Source organism: Suncus etruscus, chromosome 19 (assembly GCF_024139225.1).
Source record: "Suncus etruscus isolate mSunEtr1 chromosome 19, mSunEtr1.pri.cur, whole genome shotgun sequence".
Lineage (NCBI taxonomy): Eukaryota > Metazoa > Chordata > Mammalia > Eulipotyphla > Soricidae > Suncus > Suncus etruscus.
This window is the reverse complement of record NC_064866.1, coordinates 25,779,363-25,794,453: the sequence shown is the minus strand read 5'-3', so window position 1 is coordinate 25,794,453 and position 15,091 is coordinate 25,779,363.

The following is a 15,091-nucleotide window of genomic DNA, read 5'->3' as shown; positions in this document are numbered from 1 at the left end:
AAACACCCCCATCACTACTGAGGAAATTGAAACTGTAATCAAACATCTACCAAAAAAGAAAAGCCCAGGCCCAGATGGTTTTCCTAATGAATTTTTTCAAATCTTTCAAGAGGAGCTACTACCAATCCTAGCCAGACTCTTCCATGAAATTGAAAAAAAGGGAACTCTCCCAAACAGCTTTTATGAAGCCAACATTACCTTGATACCAAAACCAGACAGAGATGCTGCCAAAAAAGAAAATTACAGACCAATATCCCTGATGAATGCTGATGCAAAGATCTTCAACAAAATCCTGGCAAATAGGATCCAATGCATCATCAAGAAGATCATACACTACGACCAAGTAGGCTTCATCCCAGGAATGCAAGGATGGTTTAACATCCGTAAATCTATTAACATCATACACAACATCAACAACAAGAAAAATAAAAATCACATGATCATATCAATAGATGCAGAGAAAGCATTTGATAAGGTCCAACACCCATTCTTGATCAAAACTCTCAGCAAGATGGGAATGGAAGGAACCTTTCTCAATCTAGTTGAAGCCATCTACCACAAGCCAATGGCAAATATTATCCTCAATGGAGAAAAACTAAAAGCCTTTCCTCTAAATTCGGGTACAAGACAAGGCTGTCCTCTCTCACCACTCCTCTTCAATATAGTACTGGAAGTTCTTGCTATAGCGATCAGGCAAGAAAAAGATATCAAGGGAATTCAGATAGGAAAGGAAGAAGTCAAACTCTCATTGTTTGCAGATGATATGATACTCTACTTAGAAAACCCTAAAGACTCTACCAAAAAGCTTCTAGAAATAATAGATTCATATAGCAAGGTGGCAGGCTACAAAATCAACCTACAGAAATCAATGGCCTTTTTATACACCAATAATAATAGGGAGGAGATGGAAGTCAGGAAAGCAATCCCATTCACAATAGTGCCACACAAACTCAAATATCTTGGAGTCAACTTGACCAAAGACGTGAAGGACCTATACAAAGAAAACTATAAAGCCCTGCTCCAAGAAATAAGAGAGGACACACGGAAATGGAAACACTTACCCTGCTCATGGCTTGGCAGGATTAACATCATTAAAATGGCAATACTCCCCAAAGCATTATACAGATTTAATGCGATCCCCTTAAAAATACCCATGACATTCTTCAAAGAAGTGGATCAAACACTTATGAAGTTCATCTGGAACAATAAACATCCTCGAATAGCTAAAGCACTCCTAGGGAAAAGGAAAATGGGAGGCATTACTTTCCCCAACTTTAAACTGTACTACAAAGCAATAGTTATTAAAACAGCATGGTATTAGAATAAAGACAGACCCTCAGATCAGTGGAATAGGCTTGAGTTCTCAGAGAACATCCCCCAGGCATACAATTACCTAATTTTTGACAAAGGAGCAAGAAATCCTAAGTGGAGCAGAGAAAATCTCTTCAACAAGTGGTGCTGGCAGAACTGGTTAGCGACTTGCAAAAAAGCGAACATAGACCCCCAGTTAACGTCATGTACGAAGGTAAAATCCAAATGGATTAAAGACCTTGATATCAGACCAGATACCATAAGGTATATAGAACAACATGTCAGTAAAACACTCCATGACATTGAGACTAAAGGTATCTTCAAGGAGGAAACTGCACTTTCCAAACAAGTGGAAGCAGAGATTAACAGATGGGAATACATTAAACTGAAAAGCTTCTGCACCTCAAAAGAAATAGTGCCCAGGATACAAGAGTCACCCACTGAGTGGGAGAAACTATTCACCCAACATCCTTCAGATAAGGGGCTAATATCCAAAATATACAGGGCACTGACAGAACTTTACAAAAAAAAAAACATCTAATCCCATCAAAAAATGGGGAGAAGAAATGAACAGACACTTTGATAAAAAAGAAATACAAATGGCCAAAAGACACATGAAAAAATGCTCCTCGTCACTAATCATCAGAGAAATGCAAATCAAAACAACGATGAGATACCACCTCACACCACAGAGATTGGCGCACATCACAAAGAATGAGAACAATCAGTGCTGGCGGGGATGTGGAGAGAAAGGAACTCTTATCCACTGCTGGTGGGAATGCCGTCTAGTACAGCCTCTATGGAAAGCGATATGGAGGTTTCTTCAAAAACTGGAAATTGAGCTCCCATTCGACCCAGCTATTCCACTCCTAGGGATATACCCTAGGAGCACAAGAATACAATACAAAAACCCCTTCCTCACACCTATATTTATTGCAGCACTATTCACAATAGCCAGGCTCTGGAAACAACCAAGATGCCCTTCAACAGACGAATGGCTAAAGAAATTGTGGTACATATACACAATGGAATATTATGCAGCCGTCAGGAGAGATGAAGTCATGAAATTTTCCTATACATGGATGTACATGGAATCTATCATGCTCAGTGAAATAAGTCAGAGGGAGAGAGAGAGACGCAGAATAGTCTCACTCATCTATGGGTCTTAAGAAAAATAAAAGTCATTTTTGTAACAATCCTCAGAGACAATTAGAGGAGAGCTGGAACACCAGCTCACTCCATGAAGCTCACCACAAGAGTGGTGAGCACAGTTATAGAAATAACTACACTGAGAACTACCATAATCAAGTGAATGAATGAGGGAACTGGAAAGCCTGTCTGGAGTACAGGTGGGGGTGGGGTGGGATGGAGGGAGATTTGGGACTTTGGTGGCGGGAATGTTGCACTGGTGAAGAGGGGTGATCTTTATAGGACTGAAACCTTATCACAATCATTTATGTAATCAAGATATCCAAATAAAGAGAAAAAAAATTAAAAAAAAAAAAAAGAAGTTAAGTTCCAATTAGGGCGTTGGACAACCAAGTATGCCTGGGCCTTGAGTTAGTTAGTTAAGTTATACCAAGGTGTTTCGGGGTTAAGATCTCCTTGCTTTTTAGGCCAAAAGTGTTTATTTTCAATTTCTTCCATATTTTGCTGTGCCTATGCAAACGACAATTGCACACACACACACACACACACACACACACACACACACACACACACACACTTTTTTAAATGTATTTCCCATCTCTGGAGAAAAAAATGGGAACATACTAAATCTTCAGCTATTGCATTAATGACTTTATAACAGATACAAGAAGTTTCACAAATATAACTGCTAATGAATTCTCTCCCCTTCTTCCATTTTTTTTAATTCTGTTTTCATACTATTTCTTAATAACTTTGCTTTCTGTCATCCTGGAACAAATGTATTATGATCAGTTATGTCAACAATGTAATACATTTTCTTTAAATAAATAATTTTAAAAAAGTTAAGCTCTGGGGCTGAGAGCTTGTAGGTGGTAGGGCACTTTACTTGACTACTCACTAGGGTGGCTACAGCTTGTGGGTAGGGCACTTGACTTGCAGTTATCCTGGTCCAGTTTTGATCTTTGGCATCACAGTTCCCCCAGCACCACCAGGGATATCCTTGAGCACAGCTGGGTATGGCTCCCAAACCAAAATAAATAAATGAGGGGGTCGGAGATATAACATGGAGATAGGGCATTTGCCTTGCATGCAGAAGGACGGTGGTTTGAATCCCAGCATCCCAGATGGTACCCTGAGCCTGCCAGGAGTGATTTCTGAGCACATAGCCAGGAGTAACCCCTGATCATCCCGTGTGACACCCCTAAATAAATAAATAAATAAATAAGTTAGAGTCAAGATGACTGGTAAACTGGTTTTATTCCTTCGTTTCTTTTGCCATCCAGATTCTAAGATTTTAAATATGTGTGGAAAGCCCACATAAAGTCGAGTGGGATTGTGGGAACCAGAAAAAATATTAGCACCAGTAAAATATATTTGAATGTGCAACAATACAAATTAATTTAAAATCAAATGTGTAAAGAGTCCAAGGTGTTTTGGCAGCAATCATTTCCTAAAGAGAGGTTTCCAGAGAAATATTAGACTCAGTAGGTTGATGTTGACAAGCAAAAGAATTAGAACTATTGACCTGATTTCAATATTAAGGTCTCTATCCTATGGCTTAAGATGTTAATGAGAAATACTATAGCACAGACTCCTTAAAATTAGTTTAAGAAATGAGCTACTTTATGAGTATTGGCTCACTCTTTCCATTCTTGGGTTTTTGCTGCCCTAAACTTCCTTTCCTCTATTGCCTACTGTTGATGCTCAGGAAAATGATCAACTTCTAAGGGTTACTTCCCTTTAGTATCACTACTATGTATGAGGAGCCAAATTAGGAGAACAAAATAGCATGTTTACATTGAGTGGAGTGGGATCTGGAACATTTCTCAGTGTCCATTTGTTAATTTATTTCACAAATATTATTAGATCATTTACTTTTTGTCCTGGCTATTGATTGCTTGTACAGAATTACAAATACACAAGTTTTGCCTCATTTTATTTTTCTTTCCTTCAAACAGACCCACATAACTTGAACCATCTTGTTACACCTCACAAATTGAAGGGAGAATTAAGGAAGGATACCAAGACCAAACAGTCGTATGAACATTAAGTAGAAATAAAAAAATGATCAGACTTAAAAACCAAACCCAAAGCTAATGACAACAGAATCAATGCCCAATCTACAACAAGCTAGACACAGAGAGGATCACTTATACTAGCAGCCCAGGGGATAAAAAAGGGGGATATAGGATGCATGCTGGGAACGAGGGTGGAAGGAAGCAACATTGGTGGTGGTAATGCCCCTGATTCAATGTCACTATGTACCTAAAATTTTACTGCGAAAGATTTGTAATCCACTTTGATCAAAATAAAAATTATTATAAAAAATTCCCTACCATCACAGATGATCTCACTCAAACAAAAGAAGGGAATTAACAAGATTAAACAATGATAAATATGACTTTTGTATTAAAAAATTGATTATAAATCAGTTGGGAGACAAAAGGAGAAGTACTTGATGAAACAAACTAGAATAACATGATGACAGTGACAGAGGATCAGGAGCCCTGGGGCACATAGGTATTTTGCACATCAAAGTCATATATATGAACACTATGTAACCATGTTATGTATATTAATATATTGTAATATACATTTATTATATATTCTCTCATCGAAACTAAAGAAATACACACAGTTGAAAGTACATATAAGATGGTAATGAGCAAGAAGCTGAACAGAGAATGGAAATATTTGTTCTTCACAAAAAGAAATATTTGGGTAAAAACCTCAAGGAGATGAGGGAGCATATCACGGAATGTTTGAAAAGATGCCTTCTGGGATGATGTGAATGCTAATCTGAGAGTTAATTGGTTTGCCCTGAAATCTGACTCTAAGGTCTGGGGTTAAGAAGTTGAGAAACATCAAATAGAAGCAGAGGTTAAAAAAGAACCACCAGGTCAGGCTGGATGAAGGGCCAGGTGGACATCATAGTATCTTCAGAAGGTAGAGACAACACTAAGACTGAGAAAGTAAAACAAAATCATGAGACTATGGCCATGCAAGAAACCAAAACATGGAAAGTACAGTCAGACACTTTCTCTTTTTCCAATTCTATCCACACACTCAGCTAGCTCAGAAGGAAGAAAGACAAGAAGAGAGTCAGCATCACTGAATATTGTATATAAGAGAATCTGGACCCTTCTTAAAAGTTATAATAGACTAAATTATGCGATTTCTAACACATAAATTATAGATGAATCCTATAATTAAACAATATAGTGAAGTTGAACTTTAGATTTGATTTCTTTCACCTCTTCCTTATCCCCCCCCAGCATTGGGAGTTCCCCCCCCAAAAAAAATATATATATATATAATTGTATGGTGAGGAAATGTGAAACTCTAAAGGATTGAAATTATAAAAGGAAAAAACACAAAGAATAAACATTTCTTCAGCTGACAATATAAAAAAAATAGTCAGGTATTTTCTTTTGAATTATCATTAACTTTCTTCTCAGTGTTTTTACCTCTCAATTTAGTTTGTTCAACTAATGTCTTTTCCCCTAATATTTCTACAAAATAAAATTTTAAAGGAAGGGGTGGGGAGATATAGCACATTGGTAGGGCATTTGCCTTGCACATAGCCAACCCAGGATGGACCCAGGTTCGGTACCCAGCATCCAATATAGTCCCCGTGCCTGCCAGTAGCAATTTCTGAATGCCACTGGGTGTGACCCAAAAACCAAAAAGAAAAAACATTAAGATTTATAAACAACAATTATTGGATTTTTTGACACTTTCATTCTTTCTTTTGGGGAATGAATAATTTTTTATTAATATCTTTATTTAAACACCTTGATTACAAATATGATTGTAGTTGGGTTTCAGTAATGTAAAGAAAGAACACTTCCTTTCACCAGTACAACAGTCCCATCACCAATTTTTTTCAGTGATTTGATTCTAACAGGTTTTTCCATGACAATGATGATAAATGAAATGCATCTTTTACCATTTTACTGAATAGACATTTGAATATTGTGTTAATTGATATGCACATTATCATTTTAATATTCATAAGAACTTTTTCTTTTGAAAACTAGTATCTACAAATGAGAACATGGAGACAGAGAGGTTGAGGAGTTTTTTAACACCAAATATGCTCAGTAAGTGGCAAGACCCATATTTATTATTATCCAACTTATTATGATGCAACCTTCTCTCCCTGGTGACAATATTTATTCAGTTGTGATATTGGAACCTTTCAGACTCAATAATATTACATTCCCCTCAACTTTACTCACTGCTGTTTGAGAAAGCAGGTGACAAAAGTCAATAATGCTTTTCAGAATGCGAATTTCAAAGTAGTAGTAGAAGTGGCATAGTAGTAGTAGTAGTCGTAGTCGTAGTCGTAGTAGTAGTAACAGCAACAGTAACAATAGAGGTAGGAAGAGAAGAAGTTGTAAAGTGAGAATTTTATGTGCTCTTGGCAGTCATGTTATTCACCAAAAGAAAGAAGCTAGACTAAGAAAATGCATCCATTGTTAACAGAATAGAATATGTTGGAAGCGGAGGAGTCTATTCTAGTCCTGAACCCCTGAAATCTAACAGTATTCTATTATTGCACAATATATTTCAAATAGGGTTCTGTCCTTTGCCACCAAAGCCATAATCAACTTCAAATGTAAACAGATATTTGCAAGTCATTTTAACATAAATGAAAGAAAGATTAAGTTAAGATCGGGAAATTAAATAAAAAGTCCTTTAGAAATAATTAAATATAAACTTCCTTGTTTACATATTTGCAAACTGAGGCTTTCAGAATTGACATTTCTCACACAATTATTAACAGAATAAGAATTAAAGTGCAACTCCTCATTCAGAAATCTGGCCTGTATTTAAGAGGTTCTATTCTTTCAAATTGGAACTCATGTAGGCTGCTTTGAGAAAAGAGATGTGCCGGAGAAAAAGTAACTATGTTTTCCCTGGAGTTGTACAGAATAGAGTATTATTCTCTCTTCTGATGTCTCATTTGGTGAAACTGGCTTTGCTCTGCAGGCCTGAAAAATTGGAACTCCTGTTCATGTGTCTATTTTGTGACAAATATATTTTTTAATTTTTTATTGAAACCATTGTGCTTTACAAGGTTTTTCCTGTTGAGTTTTAGACATATGTTTCAGGGCCAATTCCACTCCCAATGTCGATCTTTCACTACAATGTTTCCAGAGTGCATTCCATACCACCACACTTGCCCCCAGCCTAACAGCCTAACAGGCTCATTTTGTTTTCTGATTCTTACAGTTTGGGTCTCATGATTTCATTATTGTTAGACTCTGGCTTGGATATTTAGTTCTTTCCTTTCTTAATACCATTATTGCACCTAAGATCTCTTGGCACCTGTCCCCCTCATTTCATATTTGTTTTTCTCCTCCTTTGCATAATTTCTTTGCTATACTCTGGGGCCAAGAGTGTTCTAGACAGCTGTGATTGAAATATTTTTATTCATGTAAACATTCTATTTTACTGTAAGTTTTATTTTTTTAATATATTTAAGCATCATGATTACAAGCATGTTTGTAGTTGGGTTTTACTTATATATATAAAAAATAACATCCCCCCCTTTACCAGTGCAACATTTACAACACCAATGCCCTCCATCTCCCTCCTCCCCCACCCTTTGCCTGTATCCAAGACAGACATAATATTTCTCTCACTCACTGCCATTGTCATGGTATTCGTCAGTGTAGTTATTTCTCTAACTGCACTCACCACTCTTTGTGGTAAGCTTCATACTAATGGGTTGGACCTCCCAGCCCTCATCTCTATTGTTTCTATGTATTGTTTTAATAATGTCTTTTATTTTTTCTTAAAACCCATAGATGTGTGAAACTATTTTGTGTCTATTTCTTTCCCTATGACTTATTTTATTCAGCAAAATTTACTTAAAATATTAAAAATGAGAAACTTAAAAGATTGCTGCCTCAAATGTATTAAACCAATTGCTGTAAATGGGTCTCAAATGTATTAAATCTACTGTATAGGATTGATTACCTTACGCTTTTCTTGGTGAGATTCTGGATTTTCTTTACTTTTAAAATTATGCATAAGACAAAAACAAAAACAAAAACAAAAAAATTAAAAAGGGGGAGACGGAGAGATAGCATGTAGGTAAGGCATTTGCTTGCATGCAGAAGGATGGTGGTTCAATCCCAGAATCCCATATGGTCCCCTGAGCCTGCCAGGAGCGATTTCTGAACCAGGAGTAACCCCTGAGCGCTGCCGAGTGTGACCCTAAAAAACAAAATAAATAAATAATAAATAAATTATGCATAAATGTTCTATGATTAAGACATAGTTATAACCAGACTAGTTAGAACTTGATTTATTTCTATAAGTACTATAAAGAAACTAGGTAATCTTGCTCTTCAAATTTTGTAATAATATAGTGGATAATATTGTATCTGAATAAGAACTTAGATTTTAAGTAGTTGATAGTATCTTGGAAGGTTGTTGTACATTGTATGACTGTAACTCAATTATTAATAATATTATATGGGAAAGAAAGTAGTATGAACAACCTTGTAACCATGGTGTTTTAATAAAAAATAAACTCAAATAAAAGTAGTGTCTTAGTCCAGTTTGTTATAGTAAAATATTAATCGTCATTTTTAGGTTTCAAGAATTTTTTAAAGGAACTAAATAAATCTGAAGACCAACACACCTACACTGGGAATAACTTTTTCTAGATAACAAACTAAGTACTATAGGGTCTAAGTGCAGATCACCTGAGGATTGAGAAAAGGCTAATATTAGAGTGAATTTTAAATGGTATTTTAATAATAGAGTACTTATATGAAGTTGCATGAAAATTTGCTCTTTAAATGGAATTGAAACATATCTACTTTGATGCTTCCTTCTGGTGTGACCCATAAGGTTCTTAAATTCTCCAAGAAATTCTCTTAAGATTCTTGAAAAACCTCATGTAGACCAATGTTGCTACATGATGTCTGAATAGTCTGTGGAACCCACCATACCTACTGCAATAAATTTAGCTGCTATACAGTAAGAAATAGAAACATTTTTCCTATGTTACTTGTGACCACCAAGACATCCAGGAAAATTCTGAACAAATGAAAAAAAAAATCCTTACATTTATACCAGAGTCAGACATCAATCCTTTCTTTTATTAGAGAATTGCCTTTCTCTTCTTTCTTACATTACATCAACAAATTAAAGAAATATTTTTCTCACAATTAGTAACATATTTCAGTTATAGCCATTATTAAATATTTATAAAATGCAAGCATTTTTCTGTATACAGTTATTAGACTTTTTTGATATATTTTAAACAATGTATATATTTTAAATTATGAGTGCATAGACACATACTAATGCATTTGAAGGAGAGAGATTAAAACTCATATTCCAACTCTGTTTGAGAAGACTGACATATTTTATGTTTTTTAATTATCTTTAAAGTCCCCAATTGCATTACTGTTGAAAAGACTCAATTTACAGTGTGCCAATGAAAGAAAAGAACCTTCCAGACAACTGCTATTTCAGAAGAGAAAGTATTTCATTCCTTTGTGCTGTCAGAATATAAAACTTTCCTGTGAAGGGCATTTTTAACCTTTCTTTTTCTACTCAAAGTCATGGCATCATTTGGGTCAAAACTGACATTCAATACAAGTACAAAATATTAATTTAATAAAAATTGTCAGTATATAGATTTTTTGTATTTAGTAATTGCCAATGGCACTAGGTCTTAGTCTCTCAAAAATATTTTATGATATGTGAAAGTAATCCCCAAAATGACTTGACAAAATTAATTTAGCTCTTGAGGGTTTTACAAATCTACTGAGGTTTTTTCTTTTTAACTCTTTCCCCCCATTTTAGTTCTTTCACCAAAGGGTCACTTCATTCAAATCTTATTTTTTACCCTTTCTGACCCTTTTTCAGTCGGAGCCTTTTTGGAACTAGAAGGGAGAGTTTGATGAATCAATAGTAGCCTGAAGGAATGGCTGCTGAAACTGCTGAAAGTTTTTTCTTCATCTGCAACGGTTCTGTAGGAGAAATCCTACCACCTTCTGAATTTTTATTTGAACTGTTTTCAGCCTTTTGCAAATTACACAAATAATAAACTTATTTGCATCTTATTTTCCAAATGCAACATTTGGTTTTAATTGTAAAGTATATCTTGTTTATTAAACTGCAATAAGAAACTTGTTTTGTTTCTGATTTGGGATCCATGGAAAATTCTCTTTATCAGTCCTCATTTTGCTCCAACGAATCACCACTTTTCCAACAGTTGCCATTCCTATTCTTTCCCTCAGTTCTCAATAAAAACAAACTATCGTGTTTCAGAATGCCCAATTGTATATTTTAACTATGTTGAATATTGTTTTAGATATTTTAAAATATATAAATAATATTATACTATTGATTATAGTCCCTTTATTCTTTCTTACATTTAAAATAGTCAGGTATATATTAATGTTCATCCTTATTTAGGAAGGCATATCTCATTTATTGCTTCAAGTTGTTCCATATGGTATTGCTCTATCCATGCAATTGACCATCAAATTGAATTGTATTTGTAATATTCCCATCATAATCTCTTGGGAGTTAAAGGGTGGAAGTAGGAAATAATTGTGGGGGAAGAAATTCACAGAGCTAAAATATTTGCTTGCACTGTTGTCATCTTCTATACCACAAAAGGCTTTGAATGTTCTGCTTTGCATTTGTTATTGTTGGTTCTGCCAAAGATGCTTTTCCTGGAATCACAGTGAGGAAGAGACAAATGATGTCCAACTTAGGAATTCCATTTTTGATGTTGCTAATTCTTTAATGATAAATTATATTTCATTTCTATAGCATATTAAGTATTGAATTCCATTAAAAGAAGCTAAAAGCCTATGTTATATGTGAGTTATATTACGTTATATATGAATATATATGTATATATGTAAATATATAGAAGCCTATGTTATATGTGAGTTGTATGTGAGTGTAATTTTTAAAGACAAATTTGTTATATTTTGGAGATAAGTTACATATTTGGGAGATACAAACTTGAAAATGTACCTTCATTGGATACATTTAGCATGTGCAGTGTTGAACTACATCCACTCTAAATAAACATTAGATCTATTAACCACAAGAAGAACCACAAATCTCACAGGGAAGAATTAATGGCTATACCGCAGATTTGTTTGAATAATAAGAAAAAAATTACTCTGCAAAGAATTCTCAAAATTATTATAGTAATACACTTTCCAGACATGTTCACACCATCTAAGCAAATTTTGATCTGTGTGATCTCTTTTATGTCTTTGATAACATACCTTGAAACAGTCCCTTTTTCTTGGTTGGATGGAGCACACCCGACATTCAAGTACAGAACATTTTTCTGCCTTGTGAACACTCAAATATTATCTAAAAATCTTTCACAGGAAAACAAAAATAAAATAAAAACAAACTATAAACAATAAAATACCTTTCTTGAGCCCATGTCTCACACTGATTATTGGCTTATATTCTTCTGGGTCAGATTTCTTCAGTTATCTTTCCAACTTATACCTGCCCTTAATATTTCACTGAAATTCATGTCACTTCAAGGCTAACTCTGACCCTTTGTGTTCTTTGTTTTATTTTTCCTAGTGTTAGCAAAATTAAAACTTAATTCACTTCTTTCACTTCAAAATTCTCTCCTTAGTACTATCAGGTACGATATATAAGTTCTATGTATAGTGAAATACTATATAATATAGTACATTATCATGATCTGTTAATAAATTATGACTCTTTAGGACATTTTTTGTTGTAACACAGACAACTCTGAAATATAATGCAGCTTTCTGTGCAATCCAAGGTGCATCTTTGGGGTCACATGACCCTCCTAGTAAATCAACTTCAGACTTTCATTTGCCATATGTTATTGTCAAAGATTTTCAAAGCTATATCTCAAATACAGACATCACTAATAGCTTTCAACATATACAACTATACAGTAACCAATTCTCCTTGGATAACTCACAAGTACCTCAAACTAATGTTCTCCAAAATACACTCCTCATCTCACATCCTCCTCACCCTAATTCCTCTTCTCAAATTTCTTTGCAAGTTTCTAGAATGCTCATTGGCACAACATATTCTCAGCCATACACAATCTGGATGGTCAGTCCTTTAAACTGCCATTTCCATTTTCAATCTTGACATTTAATCACACATGAAACCTTTCAGTGATAATATCTAATCTATGCAATACTATATCACTAAATGGTTCATGGATCAGGCCCCAACTACCACTTTTAGAATTCATCACATTGTCTTTCATTTTTATCAGACTCAGCTCTTTTGGGTCATTGTCTTTCATCCACTTCGCTGGTGCTATCATATCCACATGCCTGAAATTCTTCCATCATATTTTTTTCACTTCTCTTGAATAATTTACTTACTCTTTAGCATTAGGTTTAAATTTTACCTTCCCAGATTAGATGGGGATTCCTATCTCAGAGGGCTCTATTGAACTTCATTGTTCTCACTTCTTAAGAAAGTTTTAAACTCGCAATTATTTATTCATTAACTCTACATGATAAAATCTGCATTTTCAGTAGGCAAAAACTATAATTCTATTATTCTCCATGCAGCATTCTAGGCACTGTTGGCATTCAAGACTATTTAATGAGAGAATAAATGAATGATTGAATGAAAAATTTTATTTTTTGAATTCTGTCTTATTTTATTTCTCTATAAAATGGATCATAATAATTATTACATTGTAGTTTGCTGTCAGGATTAAATCACAATACACATAAGTCTTCAATAAATGTTATTTACCATTATTTCTAATTTTCCATATTGTCTTATATATTCAATATTATTTCTGCTGTGAATGATAAGGCAAACTGCTTAAGGCAGTAGAAAAGGGGAAAGAAATGAAATTACAATTTAAATTAATCTATTTATTCTTTCATATAAAATATGTATTGGAGAACCTATTTCTAAATTCAACCCACTTCATCTTCCACACTGCAAACCAGAATTACAATGTAAAAGCAACCTTTCTTTGCCACTACCCTGATCAGAAATTTCTCGAATGATTTCTTATTGCTGTAGAAAAAAAAAATTGGAAAAGTTGTATTACAGAATGAAATGGTTCGTGCAAACTTTTCTTGACTTGCTCCTTCATATGTTTGTTTTATTCTGTTATTCCTTCTTGCTTCAGTCTTATTTCTAGGAGAGTAGTATACAAAGAAAGATTAAGAAGTGCAGGAGGGGGGCCAGTGAGACAGCATGAAGGTAAGGCATTTGCCTTGCATGCAGAGGTTAGTGGTTCAAATCCCGGCATCCCATATGGTCCCCCAAGCCTGAGCGACTTCTGAGTGTAAAGCCAGGAGTAACCCCTGAGCGCTGCCGGGTGTAACCCCCCCCAAAAAAAAAAGTGCAGAAGGGAAAGGAGGAAGTGGAGGGCGAGGAGAAAAAGATGCAAAAGAAATGAAAGGGAAAACCAATGCTTTTCAACTGTTCGATTTTTAGGTGATCAAATTTTATGTCCTCTTCAAAACTTTTTTCTCCTGATTTCTTTCCCACTAAAAGAAAATTGAAATCTCTTTTTTTCAAATTATTCTGCCATCTTCTACAGGCTATATAATAATATTTTGTCATATTTTATTATAATTATTTGTGGGTCAATTTGCCCACTATGTTCTGGGTTTCTTGAGGGCTGGGAGTAGGTAGAGCAGTGTCATTCATGACCTGCACTTCAATATTTCATGAAATGTCTATTCATTTCTTGTTCCCATTTTTTGGATGGGGGTAGATATATTTTGCTTACTAAACTCTAACAGTGCCTTGTATATCTTGAATGAAACCCTTTATAGGATGGGATTGGGTAAATAGTTTCTCCCATTCTATGGATAGCCTTTGTATCCTACTCACCATTTTCATTGAACTGCAGAAGCTTCTGAGTTTAATGTACTCCCTTTTGTTTGTTGGTTTTTGTTTTTGTTTTTGTTTTTTGTTTTTTGTTTGTTTTTTGGGCCACACCCGGTAACGCCAGGTTACTCCTGGCTATGCGCTCAGAAGTTGCTCCTGGCTTGGGGGACCATATGGGACACTGGGGGATCGAACCATGGTCAGTCCAAGGCTAACACAGGCAAAGCAGGCACTTTACTTCTAGCGCCACCGCCCTGCCCCTTTTGTTTATCTTTGTTTCCACTTGCTTTGCCAGTGGTGTTTCACTCGTGAAGATGCCTGTAGCTTCAATGTCATGGAGTATGCTGCCTACATTTTCCTCTCTGTATCTTATGGTTTCAGTTCTGACATTAAGGTCTTTCAATGATTTGATTTGTATAGTGTTAAAAGAGATCTGAGTTCAGTTTTCTGTAGGATATTGACCAATTTTCTCAACACCACTTGTCTAAAATATTTTAAGCAACAATGGTGATAGCAGATATACTTATCTAAAGACAAATAGCATACGATAAACAAAAGCATAACCAAGTAATAACAAAGCAATCTGAAAAATAACACATTTCAAAAAACCTAAGAATTTTTGTGAGATTGCATATGATGTCTATGTTCAATGAAAGGAAGAGGTCATTTCATAATCTATATGCATAGATTAATTGTATCTTCTTCAAAATCTAGAATGAATTTCATAGCAGTGAATAGCCAACAAGCAATATTAAAG